Consider the following 13,269-nt stretch of genomic DNA (forward strand, 5'->3'; position numbering starts at 1 on the left):
TTAATGAATAAATAAAAATGTCATTGAGAATTAGTAACCTTCCATGGCCCCTATGAAACATGGACATGTGTCCTCACTTGTCATACTTTGTATGAGATACATAATTGTGATAACATCACAACAATATGTTTAATGTAGTAATAGATATAACCAATGAAATATATGCACTAAAAATAGATAAAATTTGAAAAGCTTATACCTGCCAATTTGATCATTGCATGTGATAGATAAAGGTGGTGAGAGTGAAAGATTAGAAATGACAACATATATTAGCAGACTCATTGTTTTATTGAAAGCTTTGTAAAATGATGACGTGGAAGATGGGTGGGTGGTAGAGAAAGAAATGAGATGAGTTGAAAAAGAAGAAATTAAAAAGTGAATGGAGAATTTGAACTTTATGTGGAAATAAAGTTTTTATTATGGGCATGCTTGAAGGAATTCTTATTGAAGAGTTTCAAGAAAAAGGTCAACACCTTTTGCTATAGGAAGTGTTACCTATTGTGCATTTGAAACTGGCTATTGGAATTGTTGTAGGAAGTCTTCTTTTGTTTGGGGCTATTTATACAACTTTAGCTAATGTTCATTGACTAATAAATTGAACTGTATTGGATCAATTATGGTTAATTGGATGAATCCATTTGCAAATATATGACTTATTTCATAGGGGCCCAACCATTGTGTCTGTAGCTTGCTTGGCATGTCTTTAAATCTAGAATCATAAAGAAATGCCCAGTCACTAATTTGAAATTTATTATTCTTAATGTGGGATTCATGCCATTATTTTCTTTTCTTCTATGTGATTTTTGTGCATTCCAAGGTAGACTTGCACATTTTATCCAAAGAATTAAGCTGCAATAAGCACACTCTCTATGTTGTAGGAAGATCAATGTTTAACTCTAGTACTGTTCTTAAAATTTTGTGTTCACACTCAATGGGTAGCATTACTATTTTCTATATAACAATTCAAATGGTATAGACCCTTTGGTAGTCTTCCATGTTGTTTGGTATACCCAGATAGCTTCTGGTAGTCTGTTGCTCCAGTCTCTATGTTGCAAATGAACTATCTTTGTCAAGATGGCTTCTATCTCCCAATTTGTAACTTTTGCTTGTCCATTAGTTTGAGGGTGATAGGGGCTTGATTTCTGGTGTTTGATATTATATTCCTTCATGAGCTCAATGATAAGATTGGAAGTGAATTGAGCACCTTGGTTGGTAACAAGTTCTCTCGATAGGCCATATCGAGTAAAGATTTCTTCATACAAAAATTTGGCAACTTTATGGACATGGGCATGCTTCATAGCTTTGACTTCAACCCATTTTGTCAAGTAGTTAGTACATACAAGAATATATGATTTCCCATTGGATGGAGGATCTATTGGACCAATGAAGTCCATGCCCCTTTTTTCAAATGGTGTTAACACCATTTGTGGATTGAGAGGCATTTCATCTATTTTTGGTGCTCAGCCAATCCTCTAACATTTATCACACTTTTGTGTATAATTGGCTGCAACCTTATGATGTGTAGGCCAATAGTAACCAGTTGTTAAAATCTTCATCGCTATTATTTTTGCTGAAAAGTGCCCCCCACATGGTTCATTATGACATGCATATAGAATGTCATATGTCTCATCTTCTCACACACATCTCCTCATAACTTGATCAGGTCTAGTTTAAAATAACATGTTATTAATCCAAGAGAAATGGAGGCTTTTCTCTACAAATAGTCTCTTATCCTTGCAAGAGAAATGTGTTGGCATTTTATTAGCTACAATGTAATTAGCAATGTTTGCATACCATGGGGTTTAGAAAGAAATATGAAATAAATGCTCATCTAGAAATGTATCATCTATCAAAGTAGTATCTTCTTCATCATGGTGGATTCTGGATAGATAATCAGCTACTACATTTACTTTTCTAGGTTTGTCAATGATTGTGATATCAAATTATTGCAAAAGAAGTAGCCATCTTCCTAACTTGCCTATAATGGCAGGTTTGTTCATGACATACTTAATTCCTACATGGTCCATATGAAAAAATATGGGATAACCAATTATGTAATGCCAAAATTTGTTCAAGGCATAAACTACTACTAACAGTTCTTTTTAAGTCACTATATAGTTCAAATCTAGTTCATGAAGACTCTTACTGAAATAGTAGATTGCATTCTCAAGATGTTGAGATTTTTGTCCTAGGACTACACCTATGGCATAGTCACAAGCATCTATATGTATGTGAAAGGGTAAAGTCCAATTAGGACCCTTAAGTATTCATGTAGTTGTCAATAGTGACTTGAGCTCCTAGGAGTCATCACATTCCTTTGACTAGGAAAAGTCAACTTCTTTGGTGAGATAAGTATAAAGAGGGCAAGCTATCTAATTAATTTTTTTGATAAACCTCCTATAATAGTTGTTATCATTTTTTACGCCCCGCCAAGATTCAAATTTCAAATGTTTTACCCGCCAAAGGCTAGTGTGCAGAGTTAATATTATTTTAAATACCTGATCAAACCTTATAATGTGTTCTGCGGCCTGCAAGTCTTCCATCGTTAGATCTAAAGAATATCTATGGTTGGAAGTATCTCACCATGGGGAGTTGTATGGTGGATACATTAGCGACATAGCGCCCTTCTGTTGCGTGTCTAGTGGGTCCCCTTTTTCTCAATTTTTTCTTCGATGCCGAGTTTTGCCAGTTCCATGGTGGGTGCCATGGCGCTATCAAAAAAATTTGAGCTTCTCGCCATTAGCGACATAGCGCCCTTCTACCATATGTCTGGTGGGTCCCAAGTGTGCCCTGTTAGATATCAATGAGGATTTGTCAGACAGTTAGCATGTGGTCAGTTCCTATTAGCTATGCACTGAGAAGTCAGATCTATCTTGCTCATCGTTAGATCAGTTTAGATCAATGATGGGTGCTATCTCGCTATGGAGAAATGCAAGAATTTTAACCATAGTGACATAGTTCCTTGGTGACACATGGCATGTGGGTCCATTTTCATCTTATGGGCTGCAGGATGAATAGGTGGCTTGTCTTTCATGGCAACTATCAGATAGGTCAGAGTACATAGGTGGATCTTATTGGCCCATCCAATTAATGAGGTATGCAGTCCTGCAAAGAGTTTGAGCACCATAGATGTGAATTTGATCCATGGTTGGCATCATGTCACTATTGAGAGTTGCACGATAGATATCCATAGCGACATAACACCTTGATGATGCATGGCATAGATGACGTAATGGGCCCACCCTTCTTCAAAGTGATAGTACATCTCATCCTTAGTGGCAGTTGTCAAATGGGTCAGAATACGGTGGCATTTTTTTTCATTGGTCCATTCGGCCAGCTCGAGATGCAGTTGTATAGTTTTGTGGACCACTGTAGATCTAAGGCAGATCTATGGCAGGTACTATCTCACTATGGAGAACTGTGAGAATTTTAACCATAGTGACATAGCGCCCTTTCGCCACGTGGATCAGGAGGCCAGGTCTCGCCAAGGGATGTGCGCTAGGGATTGCCAAGTGTCATTTGAGTGTGGTGCAGTTTCCAAGATGGCACTAGGTATGATGGGCTCAAGTGAGAACAAGCATAGTATTACGATGAGTCTTCATGATCGTCAGATTTTAGGAAGATCGATGGTTGGCATTATCGTGCTATTGAAAGTTGCACACTATATATGTTAGCGATATAGAACCTCGATGACACATGTCAAGTGGGCCCGTGTTATCTCATGAACCTCAAGGATGATGCCAGGTTGTGCTAAGTAGATACCAAGTGTGCTGATAGCATTTTGCAAGCCCAGAAGTTGAAAAGCAAAGCACAAAATAGGATGAGTCTCCATAATCTTCAGATTAAGAAAGATCAACAATGGGTGCTATCTCGCTATGGAGAACTATGAGAATTTTAACCATAGTGACATAGTGCCTTGGTGACACGTGTCTTGCGGGCCTGACCAAGGTTGACAGTTAATGGCTGGCAGTTAGTGTAACCGTCACAACTGGAGTTTGAGCAGCTGGAGTTTGAGGAGTTGGTGTGGTTAGTGATGAAGAGATGGTCAACTATGTAGGACTTTCGTGAGGTGGAAAAATAAAAAGAGGCTGTTGGTCCATGTGGTCCATCCTGCTTATAGAAATAGGTTGACTCGCTAACTCTGCTCATTCACAACCCAAAAAATGAAGGTAATCGGTTTTGTTGCGTGATCTGATCTTCATGATCAATTACAACTACCATGAAATGAATGCAGAATGAGAAGAACACTCCACTACCCATATTTTGATCCATCTACCAGGTCAGAGTGTAGTTATGGTGTTGTTTCTATCTTCTTAGGGCCCTGTTCCAAATCATTATGTTTGGATCCACATCCAGATTGGATTTCACCTTGATTGTTCTTTGCAGAACTTAGTGACAGGTAGCTGCGAAGTCACTTCAGTTGGAAGAGATCTTAGTTATGCCTGAACTATAAAGGAAACTTTTGTAGATTTTGTTGAGGTTGAACCTTTCTCTGGCTTTTCTCTATGATTTCTCTACAATTCTAGTGTAAATTCCCCTGTGCCTCTAAACTGTATGATTCTCTATTTTATCTCCTTCAACCATTGGTATGAAAGTGCAAGAACTCTTTACCTTCGCCATTGTTTTGTGAAAGTTTGTAATCTGCATGATTGTATCTCTATTGGCTTGTGAATGGTATATAAGTGAATCTCTCTTTCCTTGTGACATTCATCTTGATCATCTTGATCTGCATGTGGTTATTTGATTAAAGCAAGTCTGAATGTGTATATCCTTAGTTTCATTTTGGTTCAATAGTGCATATATGGGCAGAGATTGGTCTGAACACTCTATTTTGGTGCATCGCCTCTTTAGATTAGGCTACGTAAATTTGTTTCATGCTCCCCTTCTCCCTTTTCCTTTCCAAGAGTAGTTAGGTGCACCCTGATAGTAAGAGGAAGTTGGCCTTCTCTAGAGACTCAACCTCATAGTTCAAGTCCCACAGCTTGGAGGTTGTTTCCATGTTTCACTAGGTTGTCCTCATGCATAGGCTTTGGAGAAGGGTGCAAACCTAAGTGACAATAGTTTTTGGTACACTTGATGGTACAAAAATCTTAGAAAATTTCAAGTCTACTAGTGTCAAAAGGGAAGATTTCAAGATTAAGACTGAAGAGATAGTACTGGCTTTGGTGTTTAAGCTTTCAAGAGGCTCATTCTTCAAAGTACTTGGCGACTCTGAGCTTTAAACACATATCTGGTTCCAGATCAAAGTTGTAGTGATTCATGCCCAAAACTGAGACAAGGACATCTTCTAGAGGTAATTTTCAATACCAAGGGCTTTCACTTTCAAACCCTAGAAGAAGGAAGACTAGAATATCCTTATCACCAGTTAGGAGCGCAGTAGTAACAAATACTTGCAAGATCTATCTCTACTCCTCCTGTTGTTAGATCTTAGCCTAGGCTACCATCAAAATGTATCAATAGATCACTTGTCTATATGGCATTTCCTAGAGCTCATACTTTTGCCACCTTTAATGGTGGGAGCCCTCTCTTGTTAGCCCAAAGACACGACATACCAGTAGCTACACTCAAAAGTATACCAGAATTTACTGGTGAAACTTCTATCTCCCCCTCAGAACACATTCAAGAGGTTGCAAATGTCTACAATATCCATGGAATTACAGAGGATGATGTTGCAGTTAGGCTCCTAGGTAGCCTCATCCTTGAAAGGAAAAACTCTACAATGGTATAGAGGTTTAGCTCATGGTTCTATAATAGATTGGGATGGATTAGGAGAAAGATTGTACAAACATTTTGAGGATAAGAGTGACTATTTGCCACTTCTAGATTAGATGACTACTATAAAAAGAGCCCCCCCATGAATGTATGATTGATTTTAACTATAGATTCCAAAAGACATGGGATAGAATACCTACTTTAGTGAAGCCTACCCCTGGTAGTGCCTTCTTGTATTACCTTAGAGCTTTTAACAACGATATTGCCACTACAATCCTAAATATGGGAGGAGATACCTTGCCTAACGCTTATGACATAGCAATAAGGGCAGAAAACATCTTGATACAAGGAGGTAAGTTAGCTCTAAGGCCTCCTATGCCTTTCTTCCCTGATGTTCCAAATCATCAACCAGCAATGGCTCCCCTTCCCACAACTTCTATATCACAACCCCTTACTTTGGTCCCTCAAGCTTCCACATCCTCACATGGGATAGATGAAATCAAGGAGATGATGCAATCTATGATGTAGAACATGGACAAAAGAGACAAGAACCTTGATAAAAGATTGCAAGATCAAGAGAAGAACCTTGATAAAAGATTGCAAGATCAAGGGAGGAAGTTAGAAGACCAAGGAAGGAGGCTGGAGGATAATTTCTCTATGATGCAGAAAGTGAGCAACAAAGTGGTGACTTTAGAAAGATAGCAAGCTCAAGGTAGTAAGCCTCATCAATTGCAATATCAAACTCCAAATAGTGGTAGGCCTCCAAATCCTAATCATTGGAACCATTCTTTTGATCAGAGTAGGTAGGGTGGCTAGGCTTCAACCTCAAATGTAAACCAAAGTAGGGCCATAGTCAATCAAAAAAATATGGCTCAAGATCAAGATTTTTGTCCCTCCTGTAACTACTCCTATGCCTATTGTATGTGGTAGAAGGCTGAATCTTATTTGTCTTTGATAGTCCAAGAACTTGCATCAAAACAAGCATACAAGGAGGACCAATTTAAGGATGCCTCAGATATGTAAAGACAGGGTGATTGCTCTTTTATGAATCATCAGATGGAGGAGCATTGTAATGTAAACCAGGATTCCATTGCTCATAACACTAGAAGCAAAAGAAGAGCTATGGAAGATGTTGTCCCTCCTCCTCCCAATCAGGCCTCAACTTTGAATGCAGTACCTCATGAGCAAGCAACAAATAATCAATCAAGTGCCTTTCAGCAGCAAGGGAAAAACCATGGTAGAAATGATACAAGTGATCCTCAGGCCATCCCATCACAACCTCATACAGTTGCAGTCCCCAAGATTTCTACCAAAACACCTGCTATGCCATTTAGTGTGGTAGAGCAAATGAAGAAGACAAATGTGAATATCTCCATGTGGGATGCTGTTGCTACTATACCAATGCAAAGAAGATTATTGCAGGAAGAGTTAGAAAGAATTGAACCAAAGGATCAAACACCTAGCATGGAAAGTGCCACAAGCCTAGTACAACCATCAAGGGAGGAAGAAACAAGTAAAAGGGTTAGACCTCCTCAATTCTATGTTTCCCTAATTATAGGAGTAAAACTAGTCCATAATTGCATGATTGATTCGGAGGCCAATAGTTCAGTGATGCCTAGGTGTGTTGCTGATGCTTTGGGAATGAAATATGAGCCCATTGTTAGGGATGTATTATAGTTGGATGGTAGTACTATCAAGACTATAGGGATCCTTAGGAATGTGGAGATGGCCCTACATGCATGCCCTGGTTGTACTATAACCCAAGATATCTCTATTCCTGAAGTCAAGCCATATTTTCCATCTATCTATCAAGAGACTTTACTGCCCAAATAAGTGGTTTCATATCTTTTGATTGGTCAAATATGTCTTTTAAAACTAGATATGGAGCCAATGCTTCAATTAGAGCAGAGCCTCAAGCCCTCCATCATACTGAATCTTACACCCCCAACCCCATCAATGTGAATTGCCCTATTCTAGAGATGGATGAGAATGACATAGTGAAGGAGCCCACCACTCCCCTAGCAGAGATACCTAATTTCTTCTTGGATGAGTGGGTTGATGCATATCAATTTGACCCTATTACAGAGATCCTCGAGATAGGTCTCAATACATATTGCATATTGGAAAAGGATGCCCTGGTTCCCAATCTCGTGGATGCTAAAGAAGATGAAAGTGGGATATGGAGTATGTACTTCGATGGATCAAGGAATAAAAATGGATCAGGAGCTGGTATAATTTTAATTTCCCCTGCACAAATAAGGTATTACTTCTCCTTTAGGCTCCAATTCAGTTGCACCAATAAGGCCAAGTATGAATCCTTGATCCAAGGTCTCTTACTTTCTTGAAAAAGAGGAATTCAATCCTTAAGGGTCTATGGAGACAGTTAGTTGGTGGTTAATCAAGTAAGAAATCAGAATATTGCCAAAAATGGTTTTCTCAAGTCTTATAAACATAGAGTTTTGGATTTGCTTGAGGGTTTCAATGCATTTAACATCCAAAGAATTCCTAGAAAAGAAAATAGACATGTTGATAGACTTGCAGAAATAGGTGCATCTTATGATGTGTCAGGGAATCTTGAGGAGGAGAAGAAGCAACAAATCATAGTGGTAGTAATGCCTGCCATCCCTAACAATAAAACCCATTGGAAAGTGTTTGAGTCTGATGAGAAAATTGTCAGCTTCTTGCAGAATGAGGCATAATTTTCAGAGAGAAATCAGTCAAGACTGCAATATCAGTATGTTGATTAGATCATTCATCTCAGTTCTAACAAGCTGCCTAAAGGTCTCATTACTTTAGAGAGTGTTTTTAATCCTGATGATCAAGAAAAGGGTAGGGCCATGAACCTAGTGGCTGATGAGGGTGATCATACTCCATTCATGGTTGCTGATGGAAAATCCTTAAACATGGGGAAGGTATGTTCTGAAATTGAACAAGAAAATTTTATTCATCTATGTCAGGAATTCAATGATATATTTGCTTGGACATATGATGACTTAAAGGGTTTTGACCCAAGGTTATTTCAGCATACCATAGATTTAGTTGATGATTCAAAACCAGTAAGACAAAAATGAAGACCAGTGAATCCCAAGATTGAACCATTAATGAGAAAAGAGCTATCCAAATTGATTGAGGCCCACACAATTTTTCCTATCAAACACTCATCATGGGTAGCAAACCTTGTCCCTGTTAGGAAGAAGAATGGGGAAATTAGATTGTGTGTGGACTTTAGGGACCTTAACCAAGATTCCCTTAAAGATCACCATCCTCTCCCTTCTATGGAGCAGATTTTGTCCAAGGTTAGTGGTTCAAAGAGATTCTCATTTCTTAATGGATTCTCTGGTTACAATCAAGTGCTGGTTAAAGAGTTTGACAGGTACAAGATTGCATTTACCACTAAATGGGGTACCTATGCTTTTTGTAAGATGAAATTTGGGCTAACAATTGTAGGTGCTACATTTCAGAAGGTAATGGAGATGGCCTTCAAGAAATTGATTGACAAGTTTGTCTTAGTTTACCTTGACAATATCACTGTGTATTCAAAGGATGTAAATGATCATTTTGATCATCTCATATAGGTATTCCTAAGATGCAGAGAGTTTGGAGTTTCCCTTAACCCAAGCAAGTGTGTCTTTGCTACTAACCAAGAAAAATTATTAGGACACATTGTTTCTAAGGATGGGTTAACCATTGATCTAGAGAGAAAAAAAGCAATACTTGTCCTTCCTCTTCCTAAACACAAGAAAGGGCTGCAAAGTTTTCTAGGTAGGATAAATTTTGTGAGAAGATTTATCCCAAATCTTGCTACCATGGTGAAACCTCTTACAACTATGCTTAGGAAAGGTATGGTCTTTGCATGGAGCAAGGAAGGGAAGAGAAGTTTTGAAGAGATCAGGACAGCCATAGCCTCAGCCCCTACTCTCATGAACCCAGAATTTGAGAAGGATTTCATTCTTTATACCTTAGGTGGTGAGTCAAGCATTTCTGCTGTCTTGACTCAAAAAAATGACAAGAATGAAGAACATCCCATAGCTTTCTTTAGTGAAGGGCTTAAGGAGTATGAAGATAGGTACAATTATGTAGAGAGGCAAGCCCTTACAGTCATCAGAGCTTTAAGGAAATTTAGACACCTCCTGTCCCATAACAAGATTCATTTGTTAGTACCCCATGCCAGTGTAGAGGATTTCCTTTTGATCAAAGATATTAGGGAGAAAAGGGCTGGTTGGATTACAAGAGTGATGGAGTATGATGTTGATATTGAGGTCACTAAGCTGGTAAGAGGTAAAGGATTGTGTAAACAGATGTTATCATCTCAAGAGCCTGGTGAAGAAGTTGTCATGGTATTAATAGAAGAACAAGAAGCAAGAAATGATGGCCCAAGGAATTGGATGGATGAAATGCAAGATTTCTTATTAGGGAATGGATACCCTCAAGGATTAGACAAAGCTAAAAAGAGATGGTACAGGCTACAGTCAATTCCTTATGTCATAGTAGATGATATCCTTTTTAGAAGAGATTTTAATGGAGCCCTATTAAGGGGCCTTGATATAAACCAGGCTAAAAGAATGATCAAGGAACTTCATGATGGTCCTGATAGTGACCACTTCTCAGCTAGAACAACTGCAATGAAGATCATGAGGGCTGGTTATTACTGGCCATCTTTGTTCCATGACTATCATAAGTATGTAAGGAAGTGTGAAAATGTGCCTTCTTCTCTGGCAAACAAAGACTTGTAGCTCTTCCCCTCCATCCTATCTAGGTGGATCAACCTTTTGCTTAGTGGGGGTTGGACTTCATAGGCCCTATCAATCCTCCTTCCAGTTCTGGTCAGAAATGGATTTTAGCTGCTATAGATTACTTTACCAGGTGGACAGAAGCAGTGGAATTGAAGGATGCCACTGAATCTTTAGTTGTTGAGTTCCTTGATGGAATTTTGACCAGGTTTGGTGCCCCTTCAACTATTATTTTAGATAATGCCAAGTCTTTTGTTGGAGCTTAGATTTGTGCATGGGAAGTGGATCATAATATCTATATGAGCACATCCTCAAATTACTATCCTCAGGGTAATGGTTTGGTCGAGTCATCCAGCAAGAACCTAATCAGAATCATGAAAAGGACAATAGAGGATAATCAGAGGTGTTGGCATAAGAGGTTGAAGACTACATTATGGGCTGATAGAATAACACCTACAAGATCAATAGGGAATTCACCATTTGTGTTGGTATATGGTAGAGAAGCAAGGCTTCCAATATCATTGGAGTTCTTAGCCCTGGAACTAGCTCATTAGCTAGAGTTGATTGAGGATGATGCCATGATAGTGAGAATGGAAGAACAGATGGAGCTAGAAGAAAAGAGAAATTAGGCCATGCAGACCCTAGAGGCACACTAGTAGCAGGCGAAGAGGAGTTTTGACAAGAAGGCTAGGGTCAAGATCTTCAGGGAGGGAGATTTGGTTCTGAAGTGGGATGCAGATAGGGAAAAACTAGGAAGACACTCAAAGTTTGATGCATTGTGGAGTGGTCCTTATCTAATTATCAGTTGTAAGTAGGCCAATGCTTTCTAGTTAAGCAGGCCTAATGGTGAGATTCTAGCCATCCCAGTCAATGGGATTTACCTTAAGCCATGTTTCTAATAGGGTTATGGGTTCCATGTATATAGTTAGTTTAGTTCTATTCTTTTTTGTTCCCTATTTTCCAAAAGTGCATGAGCATAGGGTTGTCTCTCTGTGAGATAGCAAGTTTTCAAAATTTTGAAGATTACAAGGAGTTTTGGTCTCTGGTTCTGATTGTAGAGACAGAGATTTTTGGGTTTTTCTCTCAGAAGTAGGGTTAGGGTTTTATAATGCACAGGATCTACATCTTTTTGACTCTATAGCCCAATGGACACTTTAGGCCACTGGTCTTATACATAGAAAGCTCGCATCCCCTATGAGTTGCCAAAAATGTTATCATTTTTTACGCCTCGCCAAGATTCAAATTTCAAATGTTTTACTTGCCAACGGCTAGTGTGTAGAGTTAATATTATTTTAAATACCCGATCAAACCTTATAATGTGTTCTGCAGCCCCCAAGTCTTCCATCGTTAGATCTAAAGAATATCTATAGTTGGCACTATCTCGCCATGGGGAGGTGCACAGTGGATACATTAGCGACATAGTGCCCTTCTGCCGCATGTTTGGTGGGTCCCCTTTTTCTCAATTGTTTCTTCGGTGCCAAGTTTTTCTAGTTCCATGGTGCTATCAAAAAATCTGAGCTTCTCACTGTTAGTGACATAGCATCCTTCTACCGCATGTTTGATGGGTCCCAGGTGTGCCTCGTCAGATATCAGTGAGGATTCGTCAGATAGTTGGCACATGGCCAGTTCCTATTGGCTATGCACTGAGAAGTCAGATCTATCTTGCTCATTGTTAGATTAGTTCAGATCAACAATGGGCGCTATATCGCTATGAAGAACTACGAGAATTTTAACCATAGTGACATAGCACCTCGATGACGCGTGGCATGTGGGTCCATTTTTGTCTTGTAGGTTGCAGGATGAATAGGTGGCTTGTCTTCTGTGGCAGCTGTCAGACAGGTCAGAGTACATAGGCAGATCTTATTGGCCCATCCAATTAACTAGGTATGCAGTCCTGCAAAGAGTTTGAGCGCCATAGATCTGAATTTGATCCATGGTTGGCATCATGTCGCTATTGAGAGTTGCATGATAGATACCCATAGTGACATAACACCTTGGAGATGCATGGCATAGATGATGCAATGGGCCCACCCTTCTTCAAAGTGATAGTACATCTCATCCTCAATGGCAGTTGTCAGATGGGTTAGAATACGGTGGCATTTTTTTCATTGGTCCATTCAGCTAGCTCGAGATGCAATTGTATATTTTTGTGGATCACCGTAGATATAAGGTAGATCTATGGCAGGTGCTATCTTGCTATGGAGAACTGCAAGAATTTTAACCATAGTGACATAGCGCCCTTTTTCCATGTGGATCAGGAGGCTAGGTCTCACCAAGGGATGTGTGCTAGGGATTGCTAGGTGTCATTTGAGTGTGGTGCAGTTGCCGAGATGGTTCCAGGTATGATGGGCCCAAGTAAGAACAAGCATAGTATTACGACAAGTCTTCACGATCATCAAATTTCAGGAAGATTGATGGTTGGCGTTATCGCGCTATTGAAAGTTGCACACTATATATGTTAGTGATATAACACCTCAGTGACACATTTTAGGTGGGCCCGTGTTATCTCGTGAACCTCAAGGATGATGCAAGGTTGTTTCAGGTAGATACCAAGTGTGCTGACAGCATTTCACAGGTCCAGAAGTTGAAAAGCAAAGTGCAGAACACGACGAGTCTCCATGATCATCAGATTAAGAAAGATCAACGATGGGCACTATCTCACTATGGATAACTATGAGAATTTTAACCATAGCAACATAACACCTTGGTGACATGTGTCTTGCGGGCCCAGCCAAGGTTGACAGTTAATGGTTGGCAGTTAGTGTAACTGTTGTAGTTAGAGTTTGAGGAGTTAGCGCGGTTAGTGATGAAGAGATGGTCAACTATG

At 39.5% G+C, this 13,269-nt stretch overlaps 1 pseudogene; it reads left to right on the forward strand.

Annotated features, from left to right (window-relative positions):
- LOC149533260 (pentatricopeptide repeat-containing protein At1g11290, chloroplastic-like) overlaps positions 1 to 13,269 on the forward strand; it is a 291,825-nt pseudogene that overhangs the window by 50,911 nt on the left and 227,645 nt on the right.

The sequence above is a fragment of the Cupressus sempervirens genome, chromosome 10 (assembly GCF_028749045.1).
Source record: "Cupressus sempervirens isolate cs-2001-9-10 chromosome 10, ASM2874904v1, whole genome shotgun sequence".
NCBI lineage: Eukaryota > Viridiplantae > Streptophyta > Pinopsida > Cupressales > Cupressaceae > Cupressus > Cupressus sempervirens.